Below are 7,032 nucleotides of genomic sequence, written 5' to 3'. Positions count from 1 at the left end.
CAGCGGGGAAGAAGCGCGCCGCCTTCCGTCGCGCGCGATACATCGCGGGGAGTGGAGGGAGGGGGGCGGACTTTCGGATTCTGTGATCTGTGAACCTGTGATTGCGCAATATGTTTATTGGCCTTGTTTGATCTTGTTGCGAGGATTTGTGTATATGTGCAGTGAACTTTGTTTCCAGTGAGTCTTCTTGCCTTTTCTCAAGCTGTATCTTCGCATTTATATATTCTATTGTATCTTCACATTTCTAATCTACGAGGGCGAGTCGAATGAAAGTGAGCCAACCCACCCCGCGCAATAGTGGTTCGGTTCATTATCTTCGAGGCATGCGCGTAGCACACAGGCATCTCTCGTTTACAGAAGTGACACGCAGGTGTGAGGATAAATGTTCTTTAATGCTCTCAAGCACATGGTTCAACATGGTTGCATGATATGATGGACGCTCCAAAAGCTTAGCGGCGTGGTGTCGTGAGGTTTTTGACAGTTGAATCTGTTTCTCAAAAAGAAATTAGTCGCCATATGGCTGCCGTGCACGTTGAACATTGTAAGCGTTGGAACAAACGGTTCAAATAAGTACGTGAAAGTTGCAAAGACGATCCAAGACCGGGCCAAAGCCACCGTGCAATCACCCCCAACACAATTGCAAAGGTTGATGAGCTGATTAGACAAGAACGGAGGAGAAGCATCGATGAACTGGCAGAGGGTGTGAACATCAGTCACGGTTCGGTTCACACCACAATTCATGAACATCTCGGTTCTCGACTCTTGTGTGTGCAATGGATGCCCAAGATTCTGAACCACCGCCATTAGACGGAGAGGTTCGGCGCTGCATTGACTCATCTAATCCGGTATCTCAATGGGGGTGACGACTTCTTGTCTGTAATTTTGACCGGGGACGAATCATGGTGCCGCCACTACAAGCCTGAAACACAACGGCAAAGCTTACAGTGGAAGCATTCAAATTCACTATCCCCAAAGAAAGCAAAGGCCGTTATTTCTATCGGAAAGTTTTGTTGACTTTTTTTCGATCGTCAGGGGCCATTACTGACCGAATTCGCTAAACCTGGAGAGAATATCAGCCTTTTCCGATATTGTGAAACGGCGGATCGGCTGCGTGTCGCATTCAAGAACAAACAACTTGGAAAATTGACGAATGGGGTCACCTTGCTCCATGACAATACCCGTCCCCACGTCATCGATGCGGTTAACACAAAACTGGCAATGTTCAAGTGGGAAACACTGCGACCATACAGCCCAAACGCGGCCATACAGCCCAGACCCGTCGCCTTGCGACTTCCACATTTTAGGGCAATTAATAGAAAAAACAGCTCAAGGGGACCAGATTAGTGACGGACGGTGACGTGAAAAAGTCAGTTACATGGTTTTTGAAGCAGCAACCCAAGAACTTTTATGAGACGGGAATCGCGCGACTCCTTAGTCAGTGGGACAAATGTCTAAATGCTCATGGCGATTTCTTTTAAATAAAGTACCTCGTTTGTCATATATTCGCATTGGCTTACTTTCATTTGACTCGACCTCGTATATCTTGCAGAACTCCTGCTTTTTATATGTGCTGTCTGTTGCGACTATAATTTCTCTGCAATTACTCACAATACACGACCGGTGACAGCTGCTCCTGCGCAGTACACTGAACATAGGACAGCGTCATTGAGATTTTTCCGTGGCCGTTGCATGTGTACAAAAATGTAAACAAGGTTCTTGAATGACAAAGTTTCATTAAAATATTTGTCCTCAACTTGTTCAATCCATGGCCTTTACGTTTTTCATATCAGCGGCATGCACTGCTTTGCTGCTTTCGAACTGATATAGTTCTAAAGTTCGTGTGATATTTTCTTTACATCTAAGTAGACAAAACACATAGAAGCAGTGATATCAGATGTTTCGGCCACAACTTTTGGGACATACGAGTATAGTCTTTTCAGAAAGAATACATATTCCACTTGTCTTGACAGTGCGTAGCGTTCAAGAATTCGTTTACAGCACCTTTGGTAATGACAATGCAGTTATTATTCATTTAATTTATCCCTCGACAAATTGTTGAGGAGGCCGAGTCTTTCTGTGTCTCCTTTAACGTGTCTGGCCATTATGGCTGGTCCTGACTGAAATGGGTTGATTCGCTGTCGCTCGCTGTTGTGAGCGAAGGCCTACTGTATACGCTTTTGTCTTGACTTTCTCTGAATGGAGTTTCTTTATGATCGCGCTCTTTACCTCAGAAAGTTGGGGTTGAAATTGCTGAAGCTGCTGCGTGAGTTGCGACTGCGTTTGTTGTGGCTGCTGCTGTATCTGCTGTATCTGCTGTTGCAGCTGCTGCAGCTTCTGCTGCTGCTGTTGTAACAGTTGTTCAATGGTTTGCGGAGTGTTTTGCATAAGGTCGGCTGACGTTTGCTCGACGCGCGGAGCTTTCGGCGGTGGCGAATGCTTGTCATCTCTCCTCCTTCCCAACCTCGGTGTACATTCTTCCCTGGCCTACCGCGTTGGTCATCCTGCCTCGTGTGGCTTTCATTAGCTCGTCAACCTTGCGGGTGAGCTCGATACATTTGGCGCGCGTAACTTCGAGTTCCCGCCTTATACTTGCGCATTCGTTACACTTGTTTGTGGTTTTTGTGCTTTGCGTGTTGGCCGGAGCAGTGGCATTGGATACTTTTGCTGCCCAACTCACCTTGCCGGTCTTTTTCTCGGTCTTCTTTTTCCTTCTCCTGGTTCGGTTTCCTTTCATCAGTCTGCTGGCACTGCGTTGTAGACGTCGACCGGGACTTGGATCTGGACTAGCTGCGGCTCGCCGAGGTTTGCCCCTCAGAGCTGAACCATTGTCTCTTGTCTCCTTGCTCGCTGTCGTCCTGGCTGCGCCGGTAATTGCTCCCGTCGCCAGGCAGATGCATACTGAAGAACATCAACTGATGTCGAACACGATGTTTGGTTTTAGGCCCAACTTGTCAACGGAAGACATACTTCTGCAGCTCAAAGAGGAAGTGCTGAACGCAGCAACGCCATGCTACCTGAGAGCAATTCTTGCACTAGACCAAAGGGAGCCTTTGACAACGTGGGGCACGAAGCCATACAAGCAAATCTCAGCGACACGAATTGCGGCCGACAAACTTACAACTACTTGAGGGCTTTCCTCACAGATCGTACAGCCACGATAGGGCTGTACGATCTGTGAGGTCACAGCGAGTAGACGCACCTAATAGAGGAACGCCACAAGGAGCAGTGCTGTCGCTGACACTTTTCAGCGTGGCCATGATGAATCTTCCAGCCCATTTCGAGGAAATACCGGAGATCAGACATGCCTTGTATGCAAATATCACGATATGGACGGTCGGAGGGTCCATAGGAGAACAACGATATGCATTACAGGAGGCAGTAGATGTCATAGCAAGATACGCGGAGACAGGCCGACTGCACTGCGCGCTGGAGAAGTCGCAGTTGCTCATAATCGGGAAGCGCTCACGACGACGATAAACAACCGAGGCACCAATAACCATCCACTTGAGAATAGGTCCTAGTGAAATCCCAAGGTGGACAGATCTCGTATTCTCGGCTTACGCTTATGCAAAAATAAGAAAAAAGAAACGGGGGCGGAGGATACGCCATACAGAAGTTACAAAACACGACCACGCAGATCTTGCGCATGATGCAACGAATTACCAGCAGGAACATGGGACTTAAGGAACACGACCTGATCCGACTATATAGTGCAGGCTCTGATTGTGCGCCGCATTGCGTACTCGGCTCCATATTTAAATTTCAGCACTGCGGAAGTGGAGGTACTCGACCGGCTGATACGCAAGGCGTATAAGCAAGCGCTCGGACTCCCACCTGGAACGGCTACTCTTCGCCTCGAGGAGACAGGGGTGTACAACAACGCATGGGAAATTATAGAGGCCCATCTGGTAAACCAGAAGGAAAGGCTACAACGCACACTAGCGGGACACTGCGTCTCGAAAGTCTTGTATATTCCGTACGGAAGACCAGCGCACTGACAAAACCCCCAACACGCGAATACAGGAAGCTATATGCCCGTCTGACCAATTCTCCTAAACATGCACCCGAACTTCCACATCGGACAGCGACATGCCCGAGTACAGGCGCTCACGTGGAAGTATGAGAGCCACCCCAATTCCTTGTATACGTAGACGCGGCCAGCACCGCAAGAAGCACCGCATTCGTCACCAGCGTAGTCGACAGTCACGGGACCAAAATAAGTGTGTCGTCGCATTCCAGAGCGGGCGTTGCAGAGGCAGAGGAACTAGCGACAGCCATCACGACGAGACTGCACTGGGAGTGCGCCATAGTTCTGAGGGACTCTTAAACGGCATGCAGAAAATTTTCCAGGGCTGAAACTTCCAGGGCCGCACATCGCATTATGAGTAAAGCACACCAGCTTCCACCGTACATACAAATCGTGTGGACTCAGGGGCATGAGTCCTTACGCGGCAATCAGCAGGCACACGCCTACGCCACGAGAGGGCCACGCCGAGCAATTCAACCCCGAGTCCATACCATTAACCAACACGCACATACTACAACACTACCGCCTTTCACGAAGAACCGTACCGCCGCCCCATAATTCTCTGACGCGAGAGGGAGCCGTAATATGGCAAAAATTCCAAACAAACACATATCCACATTTGAGTGTCTATCACGCTGTATTCCTATATATGCCTACACTGCGATCAATGCACGACGCTTTGCCGAATGGTATGGGCTTGCGCAAGCACACCACAGCTCACACCCACAACGCACCCCACCACACGGCAATGGGAGGAAGCGCTGTTCAGTTCCAGCCCGGCGGACCAGCTTATCCTGGTGAACCGAGCGCGAAGGACAGCGAAAGCCACTGGACTCCTGCACTGAGGGGAGCACGCACTGCACATCGGAAGAGCTACCTACGCTCGTGTGCTCTTTTCTATAAAGTTTACTCTCCCTTCCTCTCTCTCCTGTCGCCATTTTTCTGGTCGTTATTGGGCAGACGTCTCGCCTTTTTCAGGCAATCTTTGCATTCGCGAGGGCCGGCAGGGTGCACTTCCCCGCATAGCGCACACTTGGGCACACAAGTATGTCCGGTTTCAGGGTTGCCCAGTCTGCACTGTCGCCACGCACGCAATTCCGGTGTTGGGCAAACGTCCAAACGGTGCCCCGAGCTGGAGGCAGACGTAGCATGGTTCCTCGCCTCCGTAGTAAGTCACGAACCACGGGACCACCTTTTCGTCGAACGTGATTACCGCAGTGTTCGATTCTCCTAACATTCTGGCTTGACGCCTTCCGTGCGGACCCTGAGGTATGCCATAAGTTCCTCGGGTGGAGTGCCCGCCTCGATGCCGTGAACGATGCCGTGAACGACTCCACGAGCCACTCCGTCCGGAGCTGCCACGTACGCGTTCACCTCGTACAACTTGCCGCCAAGGGTCAGCTTGGTGTTTCTTAGAAGGTTAGCGGCTTCCTCCGTGGGTGTGCTAGCAGTGATGACGTTCCAGCTGTTGGGAAGCCTTATAAGCAGGTCTTCGTCCTTGCACACTTCGTAGTAGCCACGCGCAGCTACGACAACTCGCGCCACTTGATGGTTGGTGAAATTCTGAACAATCAGTCCTTTCTTAGGCTTAATTATCACTTTTATGTCATTCTTCGGTAGCGGAGGCAGTCTTCTATGGAAGGTCCCCTTCGCTATACCTTTGTTTTCTAGTGCGTTCCTTCCCACGTTGAAATTGACGTCACTATGACTCACGTTTCGCTGTTCTCCGGGAATCTCCGCAATCTCCGGAAAGTCACAGGATACGCATCTTTCTTTCTCCTCTACGCTCGCCATCCTCAAAGTTTTCTCGACACCATACTTCCTTTTTTCACCTAACGAAGATGCTTCTGTCACACAGATATTCTGTTGTGCCGAAGAAGCACGTGGACTTCCTCGGCTCAGAACCCTATCGTGGCATGTTCATGCTAAGGCTCGCTACGACGCACAACACCTGCCCGTCAGATTCGCCACCAGTGACTTCGTGTGGCTGTGGTCACCGGTTCGGGAAAAGAGAACTTTGCCAAAAGCTTCTCTACGAGTACTGGGGCCTGTTCGTCATTCCCAAATGCTTGAGTGCAGTGACCCTATCTCATGGCTAAAGTGACGGCTGATAACCGCCGTTCATGCAAGACGCAAGTTGTGCACCTTGCACGATTGAAACCGTACCATCAAAGCGCACTCAGACTCGCTCGGTGAGCTGCCCCGGAGGAAAATGTAACGCCGCATCGGAGGAGCAGGGAAGAGAATGAAGAAGCGGCGCGAGGTTTTCGGGTGACCGGCTCTTTCGGACCGTCCCGTCTTCTCTACCCCTTTCACTGTATATAAATCTATTCCAGACCTGCAGCAATATTTACTAAATTGTGGTAAAGAAGAAAAAGAAACTTTAGGCAGGTTAGCTTACACCGACTAGCTAGAGTTGCGACACGGGCTTGCATACGGAGCGCAGTAACGCTCTCTTGCCTGGCATACTTTGCATAAATAAATCTAAGTTCCCTGCTCTGGATTTTTTCTAACATGTCGGTCAAGTGCTTTTGGTGCGGGTACCAAACTAATGCTGCATATTGTAAGATGGGTCTAATTAGTGTTTTGTACGCTGTTAGTTTCACCTGGGAGGACGTACTAACTAGTCTGCGCCTTAAAAAAATCTAGCAGTTTAAATGCTCGTCTATAGATATGATCGACATGGACGTCCCACTTTAAAGACTGCGTTAACGTGACCTCCAAGTATACTTAACCGTATATATACAACCGCTTGATGTCTGTACCGAAAAGCGCGTACTCAAAATGGAGAGGCGTCTTTGTATGAGTAATCGTAATGCGCATTGTTTTATTAGTGTCAATTTGCATGCCATTTTTATTACACTAGTTGCCAAAATTCTGTAAGGATTTGGTAAGTTTTACTTGGTCTTCCGCTTTATTAGCCGGAGTGTATATTACAGAGTCGTCTGCGAAGAGCCTTAGTGTAACACCCGGTTCCATGCAAGTATAAATGTCGTTACGCATAT

Source organism: Dermacentor albipictus, chromosome 1 (assembly GCF_038994185.2).
Source record: "Dermacentor albipictus isolate Rhodes 1998 colony chromosome 1, USDA_Dalb.pri_finalv2, whole genome shotgun sequence".
NCBI lineage: Eukaryota > Metazoa > Arthropoda > Arachnida > Ixodida > Ixodidae > Dermacentor > Dermacentor albipictus.
The sequence above is the reverse complement of the archived record's forward strand: the minus strand, read 5'-3'. Positions refer to the sequence as shown.